At 45.0% G+C, this 22,466-nt stretch overlaps 1 long non-coding RNA gene across 2 annotated transcripts; it reads right to left on the bottom strand.

Moving 5' to 3' along the window:
- Nucleotides 1-2,932: 2,932 nt before the first annotated feature.
- Nucleotides 2,933-15,504, bottom strand: LOC128571979 (uncharacterized). Of its 2 annotated transcripts, XR_008376008.1 has the most exons (4): nucleotides 15,436-15,497; nucleotides 14,992-15,143; nucleotides 3,572-4,305; nucleotides 2,933-3,317 (listed from the first exon to the last, which is right to left on the bottom strand). It is a non-coding gene; the product is annotated as an uncharacterized LOC128571979 (long non-coding RNA). The 2 variants fall into 2 exon arrangements; XR_008376009.1 differs by lacking the exon at nucleotides 14,992-15,143 and having other exon boundaries at nucleotides 15,436-15,504.
- Between the last annotated feature and the right edge of the window lie 6,962 nt (nucleotides 15,505-22,466).

The following is a 22,466-nucleotide window of genomic DNA, read 5'->3' as shown; positions in this document are numbered from 1 at the left end:
GGCAAAGGTGCATGGGACCAAGCCAATGCAGGGACCCAGTGCCAAGCTGCAGAGTCTGGTCTTTATCTGGAAGGCAACGTGGAGCCACTGAAGAGTTTTAAGCTGAGGAGTGACATTATAGGGGCTGTATTCTGGAAAGATTGCTTTGGCAGCTATGCAGGCAAAGGCTTAGTAAAAGAAGATTTGGGAAATGGCAGACCACCTGGGAAGACATTTCAAATGTCCAGGAAAGAGATGTGAACTTTATGAACCGAGGGAGTACCAGGAGAGGACAGAAAGAGGTATTTGGAAGGTGGACTCAGTTGACACTTTAGGGGACGATCTGACCTGGCAGGTGCAGGAGAGGGGATGTTGAGATGCTCCCCGGGTTCCTGGTTTGGGTGGCTGGGGTGTATGTGAAATATTAGTGGAGAGGAAATCCAAGACAAACAGCGATTTGGGGGGTGGGTATCGAGCAGAAAGAAGAATGAATTACAATTTAGACGTAATGAATTTGAAGAGCAGAGAGTCATAACCATGGAAGACCAGGGAGGCAGGTGGATATTCCAGCCCACAGGAAACAAAACTGGGAGCAGGAGACTAACTTACTGCACACCCTTGGGCAGGCATCTCAGCCTTCCTCTGCCTCCGTGTCCTCATCTGAAAAGTCGAGGAGCAGATTTGAGTATTCCTCTAGGGAGCACCGTCTTGTGAGGTATGACAATGGCCCTAGTGGGTGCTGGTGAATGCTTATACCTGCCCCGTGAAAACCTTCAACCGTATCTTTCACAAAAAAAGTCTGCAAATGCTTACTCCCAGGTCCCCAAATGGGACTGAGATAACTTGTCAATGAGGAGGCCAAAGTGGCTCCCACTCCCTGACTCCTGACGTCACTGACTCTCAGATGCCATCTTTAATGAGCCAAACCATGAGTCCCTGAAAGACAAGTGGTGGTGTCCTTTCTCTCAGTGGCCTTCACTGGGTACCATTAGCAAGAGGCATGGGGCTCTTAGAACAACGTCTATGGAGCGAGAGCCTCTGGGCAGCCACCTCTGGACCTCATCCCCTCCCAGACCCTTACCGACTTATTGCATAATAGGAGTTTTACAATATCATTATGGTTCAACTAATAGTGCTGAACAATTGACTAACCATATAAAACAATTTTAACGAATCTTGACCCACATTTTGCACCAAATATAAAAATTGACTTGAAAAGGGGCAGCACCTCTGGCTGAGTGGGTAGGGTACCGGCCCCACATACCAAGGGTGGCAGGTTCAAACCCGGCCCCGGCCAAATTGCAACAAAAAAAATAGCAGGGTGTTGTGATGGGTGCCTGTAGTCCCAGCTACTTGGGAGGCAAGAGAATCGCCTAGGCCCAGAATTTGGAGGTTACTGTGAGCTGTGACGCCACAGCTCTCTACCAAGGGTGACAAAGTGAGACTCTGTCTCTAAAAAAAAAAAAAAAAATTGACTTAAAAAGGATCACAAACCTAACCTTCAAACCTAAAACTACAAAACTTCTAAAAGGAAACGTAGGAGAAAATCTTTGTGATCTTCAGTTTGGCAAAAACTTAGGTGGAACACAAAAGCACAAACCATTTCTAAAAGTTTATAAATTTAAAACATCTGGCCTTTCAAAGCTGCAGTTGAAAATATAAAAAGTTGGGCAGCGCCTGTGGCTCAAGGAGTAGGGCGCCGGTCCCATATGCAAGAGGTGGCGGGTTCAAACCTAGCCCTGGCCAAAAACCAAAAAAAAAAAAAAAAAGAATATAAAAAGACAAGACAGAATAAGATAGAACATTTGCAAAATTTTTAGCTGATAAAGGACTGTTATCCAAAATATATAAAGAACTTTTACAACTCAACAAAAAGGAAAGAAACAACCCAATTAAAAATAGAGGAATATTTGAATAGATACTTCATCAAAGAAAAATGCACAGTGGCAAATGAGCACATAAAAAGATGTTAGAGAGCGGGCACAATGGCTCACGCCTGTAATCCCAGCACGTGGGAGGCCAAGGCGGGTGGATTACCTGAGCTCATGAGTTCAAGACCAGCCTGAGCAAGAGTGAGACCCCCTTGTCTCTAAAAATAGCCGGACGTTGTGGCGGGCACCTGTAGTCCCAGCTACTTGGGAGGCTGAGGCAAGAGAATTGCTTGAGCCCAAGAGTTTAAGGTTACTGTGAGCTAAGACTCCACAGCACTCTACCCTACCAAAGGTGACCAAGTGAGACTCTGTCTCAATAAATAAATAAATACACAATAAACAAATTAACAGACAAATAAATAAAGATGTTAGACATCAGTAGTCGTTAGTGAAATGCAAATAAAAATCTCAGTGAGACCACAGAGAGATACCACTACATACCTATTTGGATGACTAAATAAAAACACACAAAAAAGGGACCACTCGAGCAAATCCATACAGCCATTAAATCACCAAATAGGTGGGTGGCGCCTGTGGCTCAAGAAATAGGGCGCCTGTCCCATATGCCGGAGGTGGCGGGTTCAAACCCAACCCCGGCCAAAAACCACAAAAAAAGAAAAAAATCACCAAATAGGGCAATTTGTTAAATACATTTTAGGACAATCATATAATGAAATACCGTATACAGCCTTTAAAATAATGCCCTTTGTATGTATTTGCTGATACATAATAAAATATTACTAAAGTGAAGAAAACAGTCTATTAAAATAATATGCCTAAGGGCGGCGCCTGTGGCTCGAGGAGTAGGGCGCTGGTCCCATATGCCGTAGGTGGTGGGTTCAAACCCAGCCCCGGCCAAAAACCACACACACAAAAAAAAAAAAAAAAGAAAAGAAAAGAAACAGCATCTTTAAAAAAAAAATAAAATAAAATAAAATAAAATAATATGCCTAGAATAGCACTTTTTCATTGATGCATGTGTATGCAAGTGTGTAAATAAAATGTGGGTAGCATGATTATATCTGAGAGAGAGAATCATGTAGGATTTCTTTTCTTTTTATTTATTTTCAGTTTCTAATTTTTCTACCATGAACAAAAAATTACTTGCACATTACAAAAAAAAATTGGTGTTTTGGAGCCAGTCACCTTGGGGTGCCCCAGAGCTGATGTCACTTAACACCAATCAGCTGGAGGAAGACAGAAGCTAAGAGTCTGGGGAGTCCATGCCTAGCTTCAGGGTAGAGGGAGGTGGGCAGGTCACTCCCCTCTGATAAAATCATTCAGGTGAATTTTTTTTTGACCAAAGATTCGAAATAGAGCAGCTCCTCGCGTTCTGATCGCCACCTCCTTGTTCCTCCCCAGTCCAGTCCTTCTGGAAAGCCCACAGCTCCAGGGCCCAGGAGCAGCCTGCAAGACAGATTTGCCCCTAGGATTAATGACTTCAAAAAGCATTTGCCAGGAATTCTTCAAAGCTGGAAACAGAAGCCCTGGAGCATTAAATATAAATAAATACTTAGTGGATTGGTTTCTTCCTTGCTTTTCAAAGGGCAATTTACTTCCTGGATTATCATTACAGTAGTCTGTTCTCCGGAAACCAGGATTGTTCAAGTGCCACAGATCAGGGTTGGGGCAAAAAAAAAAAAAAAAACCCTGAAGATCACCTTGTATAGCTCCGCCTTGTGCTGTGTTTCCTCATCTGTGTCTGGGGCAGCAGCAGCAGCAAAAGTGTTTTTTGTTGTGCGTGTCCCTACTAGAGGGATACATTTTCCACCGAAGACCTGTATTTTTCTCCCTTTGAGGTGTACTAATTTCATGTGGGGAAAAAGGCCCAGTTTCATTATGTTAAAAAGAAAGCAGGGGTCCTTGTTAAGGCGGGGATTTAATAAGCTTGTAGAATATGCCAGAAACCATGTCAGAGCTAGGGAGAACACGAAGATAATTTAAAACCTGGTGCTCAGTGTCAAAAAATTTGCAAACCATGATGTGGACAAAGACGTAAACAACAATATAAGACAGGGGAAATTGCTGTCTCTGTAGGTTTTTAACAGAGGCCAAGGGATGGGTCCCTGGCCCGTGACCTGAATGCACTGGGGGCAAAGTGTGCACGTGTGTGCGTGAGATCCGCCCGCCAGTGGGAGCCCACGTGTTCCTCAATTCTCAAAGGGTGGGACTCCCACAGGTAAGAGACGGCAGGAATAAAGAAAGGGAGACCTAGTCTAGTACTTTCCATTCCCCCAGCAGCATCCTGGAGGTGAAGTGAAGAATCCTGGGTGCGTTAGGGGTGGGGGTGAACCTGTTCAATTCAGTTTCAAGACGGGGTCTTCCGTGTCTGATAGAGTTTCCACCACCTTCCACGGGCATTCTCCAGAGCTGGCAACATCTGGTCCGAACTTCCCTGCAAAGTGCTGATGTTAGCATTGAAAGACTTTGGGGAATTTTTTAACGGTGTTCCAGACTCCTCCAGAAATATCATTGCTGTGGGAAAGGTCTCATTGCCTGTCCTGTATCTGCTATTTTTCATGGAATTTTGACCTATATGAAAAACATATTCCCAGAATCACAGGAAGTTTTCCTCAGTTTTAAGATGGTTTTCCTTACCCCACAAAGTATTGCTGAAAACTTTCAGTTGACTTTAGGAAGTGATAGGGAATTACCCTAACCATCTTCCCCCCCACCCCCCACAACTATCACCTTGCTCGTGGAGCCCCTAACCATCTGAGAGGGCCATCTTCCCAAAACCTCATATGCTGATGACAGGTTCATTTTATGATCTAATTGGCTCGGATAGGAGACAAATCACAGCCCCAGGAATATTAACTTAGGGACTCTAAGTACTAAGGAGAATTTTTGACCCTCAAAGTATTAGAAAAACCAGTTTTCCCATCTCATTCACTCTAGTTTTCCTTCTCCTTTGAGCAAGCAGATGCCCTTTTCTTGAAGATTTTCCACATGCTATTTCATCTACCTGGAATGCCCTTCTCTTTCAGCTGACCTGTAATCTATTCTTCCTTCAAAATCTCACTTAGAGCTTTTACTCTCATGGAACACTTCAATCCCTTCATTGCCTACATCGCTTGAAGGCTCACTCTCTCCAAAGTCACTGTAGGGACTGATTCAAACAGGTCATTCGTTCAAGACACATTTATCCAGCCCAGTATATGCCATGCACTGAAGCAAGGAATTTTAATTAAATTCTACATCAGTGCTGCAAAGTAGGCTTATTACCGTTTAACAGAAGAAAAAAACTGAAACACAGAGGGCAGAAAAATTATCTAAGTAGAAACTCTGAAGCCAGGATTCAAACCCACCCAAGTCTAGTTGTAAAAGTAGTGGACACTCGGGCAGCAATGATTAGATGTTAGGCACTGGTTAAATGCTCCAACTACACTCCTTTAATCTTTATGAGAACACTGTGAGAGAAGTACCATGAGTAACACTGAGGAAGAGCGGTGAAAAGGCTTAAGTCACACAGCTAACACTGTAGAGCCACAATTAAATCCAGCTCGTCTTCAGATTTTATGCTCTTAACCACTGCTGCCCTTGAAGGTACAAGTTTAAAGTTTACTGTTCTTCCTCTGACCTACAATACTAATTTATACTCCATTGTTGCTTTGTGAGTTAAGAACGTCCTTTTGTGATAGCACAGTTTGCTTTGTCTCCACAACAAAATCACAAGTTCATTCATTGGTTCATTCATTTAACAAGCAATAATAAAGGTCCATAGCTGTCTGGACTCTCTGGGGTGGGCTCGTGTGCTGTGTCCGCTGTTTGTGAAGGTTTAAACCACTCCTTCGTGTCTAGAGCATCCCACAGAATAGCAGGTTTGAAGCCCGGCAGAGTCTTAGAAAATGCAGCTGTCTAGGCTGCTGATTGTAAGAAAATGGTCCGGAGAACTAGAACGGTGAACATGCTGGCTATTCCAGATCAATGGGAGCCTACTCCAGTTCCCCATGGAGAGCTGCTCTCTTTTTCTTGCTAGATTTCTCATCCTAAACCAAAATTTTTATTTTTTCCTCCCTAGGAAAAAAGACAGAGATTCCATATTTGAACTGTATTAATTCAAACTTCTATTCCAGACCTGGCATTCTCAGAGTTAGACACCTGTACTTACGCAGTTTCATTTTCTCTGACTCCTACGTGTGGAGCATGAGTTCATTTTATTCATTTGTTCTTTCGGTTATTTATTCATTCGACAAATACTGTATCCAGGTCCTTGCCCTGGTGAAACTCACATCCTAGTTAAGACAGACAATAACCTCATAAATATTATAGTAACTATGTCAGGGTGTGATAGGTGTTGAGAAGATCAATTAAACAGAGGAGGTGGAGTTGCTGTTTTATGCAGGGTAGTCAGGGTCCCCGTGAGGCGGCCATATCTGAGCAGAAATGCAGACAATGTACGGAGAAAGATGTGCAGATCTTGGGAATAACACTCGGGCCCAGAAACAAGTGCAAAGGCCCTGAGGCAGAGGGTGCTTGGCCTGCCAAGGACATCTAGGAAGAATGTGTTTAGTGGGCACAGCATGGGCCAGGGGACAGTGATAAGAGATGAGATCAGAGCAGGGGAGACCCTGTGGGTCTGGCAGGCCACAGAAAGGCTTTGGTTTTTACTTAGAGTGAGATGAGAACCTTTAGAGAGATACGAGCAGAGTGTCACTTGCCCTGATCGGGCTGGTCCATGTTCTTCCAGGCTCAGAGGGCTAGGGGATCGCCCTCTTCTTCCCCATCCAGATAAAGTCACTGTATTTTCCTTCCTTTTTCTGAGCTCCTGGTGGAGTCTGATCAGTGGTCATTTCTCTCCTAAAATTCCCTACACAATTATGAGTTCCTTGTGGGCAGAGACAGATCTTGCCATCTCTGGCCATTCCGTAGATGATCCCTCCCATGTAGTACCAAGTTGCTGTCAGCTGCTGCCTGTGACAGGACTGTAACGATACTACTGGCAAGTTCCTCTGTTATTGTCCTGAGAGCCACGTCCCTACAGCTTCCACTCTCCGTCCTAGTTTTGGCCTCAGGAGTAACACGGGGCACATCCACGGTCCTCTTCCACGTGGCAGCTCTTGGGATGTTCTTTCTGGCATGTTATCTTCCCCTTTCCCCAGCAAGCAGAGCCGGTCCCCAGGCGAGACCTGTCTCCCAGGCCCCAGGACACAGCTTCATCTGGTTCTCAGCCAGGCTGCTCACCATCCTCATGCCCAAAGTCGGGCTTACCAACCTCTTCCTCTACTGTGCTTCCTCCCATATTATTTACTTTGGTCAAAGCCTTCGTTTAGTCAGCCCTGAGGGGCATCCTCAGCAACCCCACTCGCCTTTCCTTCCCCATAAAGCCTCTTACCATCCTTTTCACTCCACTCCCTGCTGCCCTCGCTGAGGCCCACCCCAACTCTCCTCTCAGTAAGAACCTGGTTTTGTTACCTGGTACATTCCTCTAATTGATTCTTGCCCCTGATCCTTGGGTGATGTGTCTAGAAAGCAAATACCTGTTCCTGTTACTACCCTGGTCAAGCTCTTTAATGGCTCTCCATTGCCCCAGAATAAAGTCCAGACTCTTCAGTTTGGCCAAAAAAAGAAAGTATTCCAGGATCCGACAGCTATGCTGACTCAGAATCATGATTCAGCATCTCAGCAGAGTAGAAACACAGAATGAAACTTGAAAAGGAAATGAGTAGGGGAAAAGACTCACAAACGCCCCACGTTAAGGTTGAAAATAAAAGCTTAAGTAGAACAGAATAAGAATAATTTGGCCTAATGTCTGAAAAACAAGCAACCCAACTACCCCAGGGGCTTCTGACAACTTAAACTCACTATGTCACAATCACGTGACATCATCATCACACAGACAGCCTGGTCCTGCTCTGCAGGAGACACATTTGAAGTAGATCGTTAGCATACCTGAGTTTCTCAGAGGAGGGTGCCAAGACAGTGAGGGTCTGAAAACCCAGCCAGGCAGAGAACGTTTACTTCCTGCAAATTCTGTTCAATGCAGCCAAGACGTGTCCTTGCCCTCAAGTACCACACTCCGCGTCACAGAAGAGCTTCAGGTTAGTCCCCTGCCCAGGACTCCAGATTCCCCACACTCTGCTGTCGCTTTTCCCATTTCCCACAACCCTTCTCTCTTTCTAACTCATTTACTAAGATCATTGTTTGTTATCTGTGCTCCCCTGCTAGTCTATCACCTCCACAAAGCAACCATCTTTGCTGCTGGATGGATTCCAAGCGTCTGCAACAGCATCCTGCGCGTAACAGGCACTTGATATGTACATGATAAGTACAGTTAATGCATACATGAGGGAGACGATGTAAGTGATAGTCTAAAGGAGACGGGCACGGAATTTCGGAATTTTGCCCACCAATTGGACTCGTTTTCTCTTCCAACAAAATTGAAAAATGGATTTTCTGGCTCACCACCTATAGCTCAGTGGCTAGGGCTCCAGCCACATACACTAGGGCTGGTGGCCTCAAACCCAGCCCAGCCTTGCCAAACAACAATGGCAACTACAACAACAAAAAAAATAGCCGGGCATTGTGGCAGGCACCTGTAGTCCCAGCTACTTGGGAGGCTGAGGCAAGAGAATGGCTTAAGCCCAAGAGTTTGAGGTTGCTGTGAGCTAGGATGCCACGGCACTCTACTGAGGGCAACACAGTGAGAAAAGAAAGAAATAGAGAGAGAGGGAGGGAGGGAGGGAGGAAGGGAGGGAGGGAGGAAGGAAGGGAAAAGAAAAGAAAGATGGGTCTTCTATATTTTCACAAAGGTGCTGATCAAGGTGTTGGAGGGTGTAGGGCCTCAGGTATACTGACATAGGTGTTCCATGAAGTATGTACAAGGATCTTCACGATGACAGTGTTGAGCATAGCCAAAGATTATTTGCACTTGTCAATAGGGGCCCACCACTGGACATGGTGGCTCACACCTTAATCTTGGCACTCTGGAAGGCTGAGGCAGGAGGATCCCTTGAGCTCAGGAGTTCAATACTAGCCTGAGCAAGAGTGGAAACCCTGTCTCTACTAAAAATAGAAAAATTACCTGGGCGCTATGGTCGGCACCTGTAATCCCAGCTACTAGGGAGGCTGAAGCAGGAGGATTGCTTGAGCCCAGGAGTTTTAGATTGCGGTGACCTAGGCAGACACCAGGGCACTTAGCTTGGGCTACAGTGTGCAAAAAAAAGTGGGGGAAGGGAGGTAAGGTCTAAAATGCCCACATAATAGACTATTGTGTAGAGTCATTTTTTTAAACAATGAGGCAGATCTCTAGATACTGATTTAAAATGATCTCTAAGAAATATCACTATATAGAAAAATGGAAAGTGCATTTATGATGCTTCCATTTGTGTTTTTATAAATATCCTCAAGGAATTTGTATCTTATCCTTTTCCCCCGCTTTTACTTTTTATTTTTTTTTCTTCACTGTGGTCTTGGTGTTTGCATTAAGATTTTTTTTTTTTTTTTGAGACAGAGCCTCAAGCTAGAGTGCTGTGCCATCAGAGCTCACAGCAACCTCCAACTCCTGGGCTCAAGCAACTCTCCTGCCTCAGCCTCCCAAGAGGCTGGGACTACAGGTGCCTGCCACAACGCCCAGCTATTTTTTGGTTGTAGCCATCACTGTTGTTTGGCGGGCCTGGTCTGAATTCAAACCCAGCAGCTCAGGTGTATGTGGCTGGCACCTTAGCCGTTTGAACCACAGGCACCGAGCCTCACTAAGATTTACATAGTGGGGTGGCGCCTGTGGCTCAAGGAATAGGGCGCCGATCCCATATGCCAGAGGTGGCGGGTTCAAACCCAGCCCTGGCAAAAAAAAAAAAGATTTACATAGTGGACCTGTTTAGGAATAATTGAACAAACAATTATTGAACAACAAATAGTTGAACACCCACTATGTGCCAAGCAGGTGCTAGAACCCACGATGCTATTTCCTTTAGCCCTGTGACACAGGGGTTACTATTCCTATTTCACAGTTGAAGAAACTGAGACTTAACAACTTGCTCAGGGTCATACAACTTCTGGATTCTACTTGACCCAGGGGTAACATGCCCTTTCCCTTCCAGCCCAGCACCTCTGTCACAGGCAGGGTTGCCCACGCTTTTCTCCACGTCTCCTGCCTGTACACAGACCAAACTGTGGCACAGCACAGAGGTGGCAAGTCCTTTGAGGAATTCTGGCTTTCTGGCTTTGGGGAGCCTGGACAGTTCATGCCCACTCCCCTGCTGAGGTGTGGAATAACCAGGCATTGTCACTGAAGTGTCAGAGAGCCAGAGTTGGCAGGTCTGTCTCTCGCCTGCCCAGGAAACAGACCTTGCAGGCACGCACTGTCTGCCTGCCCAGGTGGGAGAGCTGGGACCCCCCTGCTCCAGTGGCCTCTCCCGCAGCAGCTGGATTTCTGCCTCCAGTTCAGGGCCGCAAGGAGGAGAGCTCATCTCATCAGGACGGCCTCAGCACTGAGGCAAATCTGTTATGTCTAAGACAGAAGGCCAGAATTTGGTTAATTTTATCATTCTGGGAGTTTCAACTATTTTAATGAAAACGGGGACCTTGGGGCTGGTAGCATCGCAGATAAGGGCGTGTGGAAAGCAGCAACAGATGGGTGACCTTGTTCTGCTTATTAACTCCTTTCCTTCCCCTCTGCCGTTCCACACCCCCTCCCTTGATTTCATTTTCTAGTCCAAGGTTTTAACAGCAGGAGGGGAGGGAATAATTAGCACAGCCAAACCTTGAGAAAATGCTGCTTCAGGGCAATCCATGTGTGCTCAGTGGACACACGGCCTTCAGGCAGAGCCTGGCTGGACGCTCACCAGAGCAGGCCCACAGCCATGTAGGGACGGAGGCTGCCAGCCTCACACACAGGGACGGAGGCAAGGCCATCTGCAGGCCCAGCCTGCTTGTCTGGGCTGAGCCACCCCAGAAGGTGTTGATCCAGGTGGCTCAGGAAGGAAGAGAGCTGCTAATTCTCACCAGGGCTAATTCAATCCCATTCAACAAACATTTACTGGTGCCTACTCTGGTCAAACCCTGTACTGGGGACTTTGAAGAGTAGTAAGACCTATCCCCACTGAAGAACCAGCTTGGGATTATTTTGGTGACAGAGTCCAACAAGGAACCTACCCAGGGACCAGAAGGGAGTCACTGGCATAGGCTAAGAGCAAGTAACAGGTCCAAAGTCCCAAACTGCAGGGGCCGTTTGGCCTTCAGAAGCCCAAGATTTGGTCAGAAGCAGGAGAAGGAGAGTCCTGGCAGTCCAAGGTAGCTCTAGTAAAGATTCTCTTCCATTGTTCCCTAAAGCCATTTGATTTTCTCACACTTCTTTTTTTTGAGACAGATTCTCACTTTGTCACCCTAGGTAGAGTGCCGTGGCCTTGCAGCTTACAGCAACCTCCACCTCCTGGGTTTAAGAGAGTCTCTTGCCTCAGCCTCCCAAGTAGCTGGGACTACAGGTGCCCGCCACAACACCTGGCTATTTTTTGGTTCTTGTTGTTATTATTGTTTGGCAGGCCCAGGTCGGATTCGAACCTGCCAGCTCAGGTGTATGTGGCTGGGGCCCTAGCCACTGAGCTATATAGGTGCTGAGCTTCATACTTTCTTTCTTAACTTTTGGTCTGGAAATATATTTTCCAGAAATTAATGTCATGTGACAAGGGGTATGTTAAGATCCTTGAAAACCCACTGCCTCTCACCAGTTCTTTCTCAGACTCACACCCTGAGAAGTTGATACACCACACATGTCCCCTAATTCTATTCATCTAGTTGGAAGCCTGCCACGGATGTGTAAACTTTTGAAGGTTCTATACCTGACATATTTAAAACATGAGACAACTTCACTGGCTTATAGATAAGGAGATTATGATGTACAGTAAGTGCAATTTTTCAAAGAAAATCATATCCCTATGTAAATCATTTTCCAGGTCATCACTGGGGAAAATCCCCAGAAGTTTCCAAATATGAGAATTTTTTTCTTTCTTTTTTTTTTTTTTTCTAGAGATAGAGTCTCACTTTGTCACCCTAGGTAGAGTGCTGTGGTATCACAGCTCACAGCAACCTCCTAAACTCTTGGGCTTAGGCAATTCTCTTGCATCAGCCTCCCGAGTAGCTGGGACTAGAGGCGCCCACCACAACACCCGGCTATTTTTTTTTGCAGTTTGGCCATGGCTGGGTTTGAACCCACCACCCTATGTGTATGGGGGGCCAGCGCCCTACTCAGTGAGCCACAGGTGCCACCGAGAGTTTTATTTATTTGGTATTATCAGTTTACAATCTGTTCCACGCAGGTGCCTACACGAAACTTTGCTTTAACTAAAATACATATCTAGACTTCTCTGTCCTCTTAGAGTGAGCTGAACATTTTCTTGATAATTTAAGATACTATTAATTTAATAATGATTGTACTTGAACATTGCTCAACATAAGCCTTCAAATGCTATTAAAATGTAGAGCTATTTTTCTTTACCCTGATACTGGATTAGTAAGTGCTTTCAAAAAATGTTATGCTTCTTTTTTTAATGACTTTTTCCTATCTCTTTTCTTCAAGTTAGGCTATATTATTTAAAATTTTATTTTAGAATTCTGATTTCACCTATTTTGCTGCTGACATTGATAATAATGATGATAATATTAGTAAGCTCTTTTTTCTTTTCTTTTTTTTTTTGAGACAAAGTCTCAAGCTGTCGCCCTAGGTAGGGTGCTGTGGTGTCACAGCTCACAGCACCCCCCAACTCTTAGGCTTAAGTGATTCTCTTGCCTCAGCCTCCCAGGTAGCTGGGAATACAGGCACCCACCACAACACCCGGCTGTTTTTTCGTTGTAGTTGTTGTTGTTTGGCAGGCCTGGGCTGGTTTCGAACCCTCCAGTTCCGATGTATATGGCTGGTGCCCTAGCCGCTGAGCTACAGGCGCCAAGCCAATAATCTATTTATTAAGCAGTTAACATATACTTGGCACTGTGCTAAGTACTTCACAAATATTTCTTCATTTAGTCCTTATAGTATCCCTATATAGGAGTATTTATCCATATTTACTGAATGAGAACATGGAGACTCTGGAAAGATAAATTAACTTGCCATTGTTCACACAGCTAGAGGCAGGAAGAGAAGTTCTGCTGTGCAAATTCAGAGCTCTCATGCCATTAACCGTTCTGCTGTACCAAATGCTGTTGCAGCCAGGTCTCCCAGACAATCAAAATCAGCCACAAATTTCTAAACTAAGACCTGGCATGCTGTAGCCGAGGACCTGTGGAGCTCTCCAACTAGTCAAGTCTCTGAGCTTTAATTGGTGTCCTTTCCTCGCTGACTTCTTTGTTCTGCTGAGGTCAAGCTGGCTCGCTCAGGCTCTTTTTTCACCTTGAATGGTATTGTGCCTTTGTACAGCACCTATCCTAGAATTTGTTCAAAAACATACACCTTAAAGCCCCTTATTTATCCGTAGAGCATCCCTGTGATACACTCTTGTGAGTAGACATTATTGTAACAGTCGTACGACTCTAAAAATGAGGCTAGACCTCCCGCCAAGTGAGAATCCATGAGAATTGGGGAGGCTCACGTTGATCCCAACACTTCTTCGATTCATTTCCCAAACTGTAAGGACCGCCTGGCCCTCAGAAGCCCAGGATCTGCTCAGATACCTTTGGGCAAATATTTGATCTCCTTTTGTTTTTCACTTTTTTCCCCATTCCTTCCACATTGCTTATTGACAATGTGGAGGCCCGACGCCAGGTGCCAACATCGGCTTCCTCCCCTTCCATGCTTCCATTCTTGTAGAGTCAGGAGGGGACACGGGCTGGGTGAAGGGGATGATTTCACCCGTATCCCTATGTCTTCTTAGCAAATGGCAACTCCATTCTTTCAGCTGTTGAGGCCAAAGCCTTTGGAGTCATCTCCAGCTCCTCTCTCGTTCTCTCATAGGCCACATCTGATCCACCTATCAGAAAAGTCTGTCAACCGTACCCCTCAAAAATACCCAGAATCTGGCCCTGTCTCATTGCCTCCATGGGCACCATCCAGTCCACACCATTGTCGCCCTCCTACAATATGGCAATGGCCTTCCCCTACCCCTACGACCCCCTCATTCTATTCTCCAACAACAGCCAGAGTAGCTCTTTTAAAAGTTAAATCAGACTGAGTCACCCCTCTGCTGAAAACCTTCCCATGTCCCCCACTCATGCAAAACAAAAGCTGAAGTCCTTTCATAGGGCTGCACCTCCCACCCACTCCATGACCCCTTCCTCTCCAGCCACTCTGGTCTCCTCTGGGGGCCCTGCTAGTGACACTTGTGTATGTATTTATCTTTCCAGAGTTCAGTTTTTATGTTTTTTCTTTTTTAATCTTAAGCTTTTTCCCTGAAAATGAGAACAGTGATATAAGTACAGGGCTGCCTCACAAGCCTTGGCAGTGCCTGGCTTTCCCCCAGCACCAGCCCAGGGGTCTGGGACTTGGCCCTTCCCTGACACCTGCTCGGCCCCCATCTGGGCCCAGGCCTCCGCCCTTCACATAGCAGGTGTGCCCGCCGCCAGGGCCTCCCCAGCCCCGCAGGCCACAGCAAACATTGGTGGCGACAGTAAGGACACGTTTTCTTTTTCTATTTGCTGTGGGTGGCAGAATGCCCAGGACCGGCCCAGTGCTGGCATTTTGGGGAGAAATTCCAGACTGAAGAGACACCTCGAGAAAAGGGGAGGCATGAAATCTTCGTGGGTTTCCATAGTCACCTGTGGAAGCAGGCTGAAAACAGGCAGGTGGGCAGCAGCATCTGAGGACAAGCTCAGGCCAGAACAAAGCCAGATGAGAAAACGTCTGCGCTAACCAGAGCACTGGCATCAGCACTGGGCTCCTTCACAGGTCACCCTGCTGCTGCTGCTGCAGTCACCCTGTGAGGGGCCGACAGCCGGGTGCCAGGCGGCCTTCTGCCCCAAATGCCAAGCTCCTGCCCCTGCCTCCCCACCATGACGTGGCTAAGTTAGGGAGGGGCCGACCAGGTCTTCCCCAGTTATGTACCCCAGCCCCAACACACAGTGTCACCCCATGCGCGCCTGCCCCGCGGGGCCCTCATTTCCTGCCTCCCTGCTCCAGCCCCCTTTCCTTTGATTAGGGACCCAGGAGACCCACCCGTCTGTTTTCTCAAATCCCATTCCTCTGGCTGCATAAACGGCCACTTCCCTTTTCGCTTTCCTGTCCTTTTGGTGGGACAAAGGAGCCCAGCTCCCAAAAACACTGTCTCCTAGAGTCAGGAAAATTCCAGGAATGGGCAGGGACTCCACCTAAAAAGGAGAAAGGAGAACACTAGGTGAAGGCAGAGGGGAGCAAGGGCCAGATCAAAGAGAGCCTGGACAGGGTCAGGCGTGAGGAGGGCCAGCAGGGAGATAAATGAGGCTCCTGAGGGGTCAGCAGGGGGACAGGCGTGCCTGCTCCCAGATGCTGTGACGGCGCAGGCGCAGGGGGGACGCTCCTAGCAGGGGTACAATAGATGGAAAAGATAAGAGGAGGTGTAAATTAATGAAGGAAAGGACCGGCCAGAGATAAGTGCATCCCCTGGTAATTAAAAACCTATACCTTTCCATCTCCAAGGGTGGTGGTGTCCCAGTCCCGCCTGGTCCCGGTGGGGTGGAATGTAGGGCCCAGGATGGGGCAGAAATGGGGCCAGTTAATTATTAGCTCCCAGGAAGGAGGTTTAGGAGCTGACTCATCTTTGTCCCTTAGGCAGGAGGAGTGCCTGAGCCAAGTCACCCTGATGAGGTAAGTGACCTGTCCAGCTCAGGAAGAGCCAGTGGTGACTTCAGGCCTCTAACAGGGATCGTCACTTCTTAGGCTGGCCAAAGTTTGGATTTTTGTTGGTGGTGATGTGAGTTGTGGTGGTTGTTTTTAACTTTGGTTGTAAAATTCTAAGCTCTTAGATTCGTACTGTTCTTGAACTTGACCTTACTGGTCCCACATCCAAAACGGGTGCTTGGTAGTATTTTTTAGGAAGATTCATCTGCCTTCATTCAGACTAATTAAATAGCCCAGTGGCAAAATCAGCATATTTTAGGGCCAGGCTGCCTGGGGACACGTCCTGCCTTGTCCCCCGCTGCCTAAGTGACTTAATGGCAAGATGCTTGACCCCTCTTCAGGTGATTGTGTGAATCTGGCTCATAATAAGGGCTCAACAAGAGCCATGCCCTGGAATAAGCATAGACTTCTTTTCAGAAGTCCCATTTCCTGTCTAGAAACTTCAGAGAGCTCCCCTCCCTCAGCACAGATGCCTGTGGATTCTCCCAAGACAGCCATTTCAGAGTGTGGTACAAAGAAGCCAGTGTCTCTGATGTTGGTTGTGGGGGCTGGGAGGTGATGCCTGGCTCACCTGCACCTGCATGTCTATAAATCCTTGCCTTATTCTCCCTCATCCTCGCATCCAGTCTAGCACAGATCCCACCCAGAATGCCTCCAAAGTAAACTTGGATTCCATCCATTTCTCTTCATCTCCCCCATCCCATCAAGACCACCATCTCCCACCTGAACAGCTACAAGACCCCCCTGACTGTCCCTCCACCCCAATATTGACTTTTACCTTCACCCTCACCCCAGTGTGTTTTACAGGCAGCAAGTACGGTAATACGACTGCAGAAACTATGTCATTCTTCTGCTTAAACCCCACCACCAGTGCCAGTGGCTTCCCACTGCACTTCAGATAAAATCTCAAGTTCTTAGCAGGCTCAGAAGACCTGTGTGACTGGGCCCCTGCCCACCTCCACAATCTCATCCGGAGCCACACTCCTCCTTGTCCACTGCACTCCAGACTCACTGGCTTCCCTTCAGTTTTTCAAATACCTTTTCTTTCTCTTCAAAGGGTCAACTCCTTTTCAAGTCTGAGTGTCAATGGCATTTCTTCAGAGAGGCCTATCCTGGCCACCCTAACTAAATACCTCCCCAATCCACCCCCCTTTTACTCTTTCACAGCATTAATTCATTTTCTTTCTAGTGTTTATTTCTGTAATTAGATATTTATTTGTTTTTTCATTTGATTTTTGAGTTTTTGCTTTCCAGTCTTTACCATCATGCTTCATCAATGTGAAGGCAGAAGCTTTGTGCCAACTGTGGAATAGGCATAATTGGATTTCCAGGATTTGAGATACTAGAGGGAAGAAAGGGAAAGGAGAGAGACGGAGGGAGAAAGCCACAGACTTTTAAAAATTGGATTCCAGGCTCAGTGCCTGTGGCTCAAGCTGCTAAGGTGCCAGCCACATACACCTGAGCTGGCGGGTTTGAATCCAGCTCAGGCCCGCCAAAACAACAATGACAGCTGCAACCAAAAAATAGCCGAGCGCTGGGGCGGGCGCCTATAGTCCCAGCTACTTGGGAGGCAGAGGCAGGAGAATCGCTTGAGCCCAGGAGCTGGAGGTTGCTGTGAGGTGTGATACCCTGGTACTCTACCAAGGGTGACAGCTTGAGGCTCTGTCTCAAAAAAAAAAAAAAAAAAAAATTGTATTCTAAGGTAGCAGAGTAAAGACAGTTCCATTTGCTTCTCTTCTCAAAATATTGACAAATAGATAAAACAATGAAAATAAGAATTTAACACAAAGTTAGAAATTCAGTAAAACTAAAAGACCTGAAACTCTCCTCCCTCAAAGTATGTAGTACAGGAAGAGCAGAAGCAGAGGAGAAATAATGTGATTCAGCACACAGGGGAAAATGGATCCGAGTATTCGCAGGATATGCTATGTGGGATGGGAAGCAATTCATTTATTTCACAAAATCCCCCAAATGCTCAAGTCTTAAAGGCAACAACTGATGCAGAAGATGGGTGCAAGAGAGTGGTGATGAAAACAGAGACGTTGTTTGAAAGTTTGTGGAAGTGCCATTTCCCACCTCCACACTGCAGTCAGGCAAATACTCCTCACCAGCCTTTCCTCCACTCCAGTCTTCTGTATAACAAAACTAGAGATTTGTTCTCTGGAGAAACTAAACAAAAGTTCTGGTTCGAAATTCCAGAAATAGACAAAAAAGAAAATGGATTAGAGGAAATTATCAAAGAAATAATACAAGAAAATTTTAAAGACATGAGTCTCTGGATTGAAAAATCTGGTGCTTGGGCAGCACCTGTGGCTCAAAGGAGTAGGGCGCCGGCCCCATATACCGGAGGTGGCGGGTTCAAACCTGGCCCCAGGCCAAAAACTGCAAAAAGAAAAGTCTGGTGCCAAGCCCAAAAAATGAAGAAAGACCCCACATCAAGACTAATCATCAAGTTTCACAAGCAAATGAATAAAATATTCTAAAAACTTTTAGAGAGAAACTATAGGTAATACTTATATCATAATGTGTGAAAATGGATTCAAAGGTGTTGTTTTTTCTTTTTTTTTGAGACAGAATCTGACTATGTTGCCCTCCGTAGAGTGCTGTGGCGTCACAGCTCACAGCAACCTCAAACTCCTTGGGCTTAAGTGATTCTCTTGCCTCAGCCTCCCAGGTACCTGGGACTAAAGGCGCCCACCACAACGCCCAGCTGTTTTTTGACTGTAATTGTCATTGCTGTTTGGACCGCCCAGGATGGGCTCGAACCCGCCACCTCTGGTGTATGTGGCTGGCGCCCTTGCCACTTGAGCTACAGATGCCGAGCCAAGATTCAAAGTTTTTAATAATATTATTGGACGCTAGAGAATAATGAATAGCCTCGAAATTCTGAGTACAAATTATTTTATACCTGGAATTTTATATATAGCCAACCATTAATCAAGGGTGAGCATAAAATAAACACATATTCTAGGTATGCAAAGATTTTTTAAAATTTTACTTTCTATGTACCCTTTCTCAGGAAACTACTGGAGTAAATGGTCACAAAAATGAAGGAGTAAATTAAAAAGGAGTGAAACGTGGATCCCACAAGCAGGGAATCGGCAGAGAAAGGGAGGAAAGGAAGTCTCAGGATGTCAGTGATGAGTAGTTCCACAAAACCAGCTGTAAAACCACAGGCCACTGCAGGTTGAAACAGAAGGTCAAAGGATCCAATAGAAAACATTATTGAAAGGCACTTTCGCTTAGAAGTAATAGAACTATTGGTGGGCAAAGGAAAACTTGCACTTTTTTTTTTTTTTTTTTTCTGTAGAGACAGAGTCTCATTTTATGGCCCTCGGTAGAGTGCCGTGGCATCACACAGCTCACAGCAACCTCCGACTCCTGGACTTAAGCGATTCTCTTGCCTCAGCCTCCTGAGCAGCTGGGACTACAGGCGCCCGCCACAACGCCCGGCTATTTTTTTGGTTGCAATTCAGCCGGGGCTGGGTTTGAACCCGCCACCCTCGGTATATGGGGCCGGCGCCTTCCGACTGAGCCACAGGCGCCAACCTGGACTTTTTTTTTTTTTTAATTAAGCAGATAAAACAAGCCAACCAGAAATTAACTCTAAGGAAAAAAATTGAACAGAAAAGAAAACATGATCAGAATCCACAACGTGGTTTAGCAGTGAATAGGATTTACCAACCCATAACAACAAAAATCTGGAAATGCATATAATGAGGATAGGGATATAATTATGAGAATAAAGAAAGAGAAAGAAGAGTTTAAATGAGCTATCTAAAATTGATGAATTAGGAATATCCATATTATTTAGAAATATGAACAGAGGAGACAGACTTCCAGATCTGTCACAATCGAATAACAATTTTGAACTTACTCTATAACCTTAAATAACTATAAAAATAAACAAAATGTATGCTGTAACTCTTTTTAGGCGTCATACAGACAATAGCGCAGGACATAGTCCTTGAGAGAAGGGAAATACACAAGGCGAGATCCACATTCATTCCAGTTTTCTGCCTAAGAATACTTCTCAAACCAAGGCAAAGGGAAGTGGAGCCAAATAGAAACTAACCATTTTTCTGGGTGAAGGAAACAGATTAGAGTTACAGGGCTGCCAAGGCAGTAGCAGGAATTAGCTTGGAAAGATAACAGAGACAAGGTAACTAGAGAGAGACGTTCCATCCATCTGCAGAGGGGTCTCCCGGCATCTTCAGTGGAAACACACAGAGAGTGAGATTCTGTAAGGTATGGCAGGGAACAGCTCCGAAGACGTGTGAAGCAAGCAGATTCTGGAAACTGGACGGTGCTGGAAGAATTGGAATTCAAGCCAATCACAGTGGAGAGATTTCAGTGAAATCCCAAGTGTTCAGTTGATACTCCAGAAAGCCACTAGAAAAATAGCTCCTCTAGCCTTAGAGTAAAGGTTTGGGTAGATCTATCCTAAGAAAAACTTAAACTAAGCCTTAACATGATCAGATTTGTTTCATCAGAAAAATAACTGCCTTCCAGCAAAATTCTACCCACAAAAAAAAAAGAAAAAAAAATTCAAACATCAAATCCAAACTAACAAAAGAGTCCACAAGGTCCAGTAAATCAGCAAAAATTATTAGACATGTGAAGAGGTAGGGAAGTACGGCTCATAACTGGGGGAAATTATAGAAACAGACGGGTAGGACTGGCAGGCAAGAACTTTTAAAATAGCTACTATAAATATATTTATAAATTATAAACAAGAAGATTGGCATAGCAAGTGAACAGATAGATGTAATCATAGCATTAAAAATGAACCCTATAAAAAATAACCCATCAAATTCTAAACCTTAAAATAAATTAATATCAATTCTGAAATAAAAATTTCACTGAGTGGGCTTAAAAGCAAACTACAGAATAAAGATTTAGTGACTGGATGATAAGTTAGTAGAAACTATTGATACAAAACTGAGAAAAAAAGGACTTAAAAATGTAAGCAGAGCTTTAATGACGTGTGGGATAATATAAAGTTATCTTACATACAGCTAATTGGACCCTCAGCTATAGAAGACAGATTGAAAGAGAAAAAAAATTTGAATATGGCATGGCCAAAAATTTTCTAAATTTGATGAAAAATGTCAGCCTATGTATCCAAGAATCTCTAAAGACCCCAAGTAGGATAAAATCATGGAGAACCACACCAAAACATCATAATCAACTAGCTAAAAAGTAAAGATAAACAGAAACTCTTAAAAGCAGCTGAGGTGGGAAGAGAAAATGATCCATGATAACCAGGGCACAGCACTTTTTAAACTCTTATTTCATTGAAAGATAAAAGAGATAGATAAGAGAAAGAGGGGTAACCCAAGTAAGAAGCCCCAGGAACAACATTTTTTCGCAAGAAATGAGGTGGCTCACACCCCTAATGCCAACACTCTGGGAGGCTGGGGCGGGTGGATTGTTTGAGCTCAGGAGTTTGAGACCAGCCTGAGCAAAAGCAAGATACCATTTCTACTAAAAATAGAAAAAACTAGTCGGGTATTGTGGAGACTGCCTGTAGTCCTGGCGACTGGAGAGGCTGAGGCAAGAAGGATCACCTGAGCCCAGGAGTTTGAGATCACTGTGAGCTATGATGCCACAGCACTCTACCCAGGGTGAGAGTGTGAGACTCTGTCTCAAAAAAGAAGAAAGAAAGAAAGAAAGAAAGAAAGAGAGAGAGAGAGAGAGAGAGAGAGAGAGAGAGAGAGAGAGAGAGAGAGAGAGAGAGAGAGAGAGAGAGAGAGAGAAAGAAAGAAAGAAAGAAAGAAAGAAAGAAAGAAAGAAAGAAAGAAAGAAAGAAAGAAAGAAAGAGCCAGAAGACAATGGAATGGCATAAAGTACTAAAGATAAAACCTACAAACCCGAATTTTAGACCCAGTGAAAATATTCTTTAAAAATGTACACAAAGATTAAAAAAAAAAAGAAAAATGTACATAAAGATATTTTCAGACAAAGTCTGAGAAAATTTATGACCAGCAGACTTATGCTACAAGAAAGAAAAAAAGTTCTTCAAATTGAAAGGAAATAGGGTGGCGCCTGTGGCTCAAAGGAGTAGGGCGCCGGCCCCATATGCCGGGAGTGGCAAGTTCAAACCCAGCCCTGGCCAAAAAATGCAAAAAAAAAAAAAAAAAAAGATTGAAAGGAAATGGTACCATTTGGAAATCGATCTAGACAAGGTAATAAAGAGCTCTGGAAATAGTAAACATATATGATTTTTATGTGGATAACTATAAAACACTTTTTTCCCCTTATTTAAACATTTCTTTAGAAGACAATTGGCAAGGGTGGGCACAGTGGCTCATGCCTGTAATCCTAGCACTCTGGGAGGCTGAAGTGGGTGGATTGCCCTAAGCTCACAGGTTCAAGATCAGCCTTACCAAGAGCAAGACCCCATCTCTAAAAATAGCCAGGCATTGTGGCAGGTGTGTGTAGTCCCAGCTACTTGGGAGGCTGAGGCAAAAGGATCACTTGAGCCCAAGAGTTTGAGGTTGCTGTGAGCTATGATGCCACAGCATTTTACCAAGGGTAACCAATTGAGACTCTTGTCTACATAAATAAATAAATAGACAATTGGCTATTTAATACAAAAATAATAACAATGTATTGTAAATTTATAACATATATCATTATGTACAGTAAATGTATAGAAAATAGGAAAGGTTGGGAGGAGAATAAATAGAACCCTACTACAGTGAAAGATTCTCATACATAAAACAGAACAATATTCAAGGTAGACTGTAATAAGTTAAGGAGGCATAACAGCTGCTAAAAAATGGGCGGCGCCTGTGGCTCCGTTGGTAAGG

Source organism: Nycticebus coucang, chromosome 19 (assembly GCF_027406575.1).
Source record: "Nycticebus coucang isolate mNycCou1 chromosome 19, mNycCou1.pri, whole genome shotgun sequence".
In the NCBI taxonomy this organism is placed as follows: domain Eukaryota; kingdom Metazoa; phylum Chordata; class Mammalia; order Primates; family Lorisidae; genus Nycticebus; species Nycticebus coucang.
This window is presented reverse-complemented; position numbering and strand designations above follow the sequence as displayed.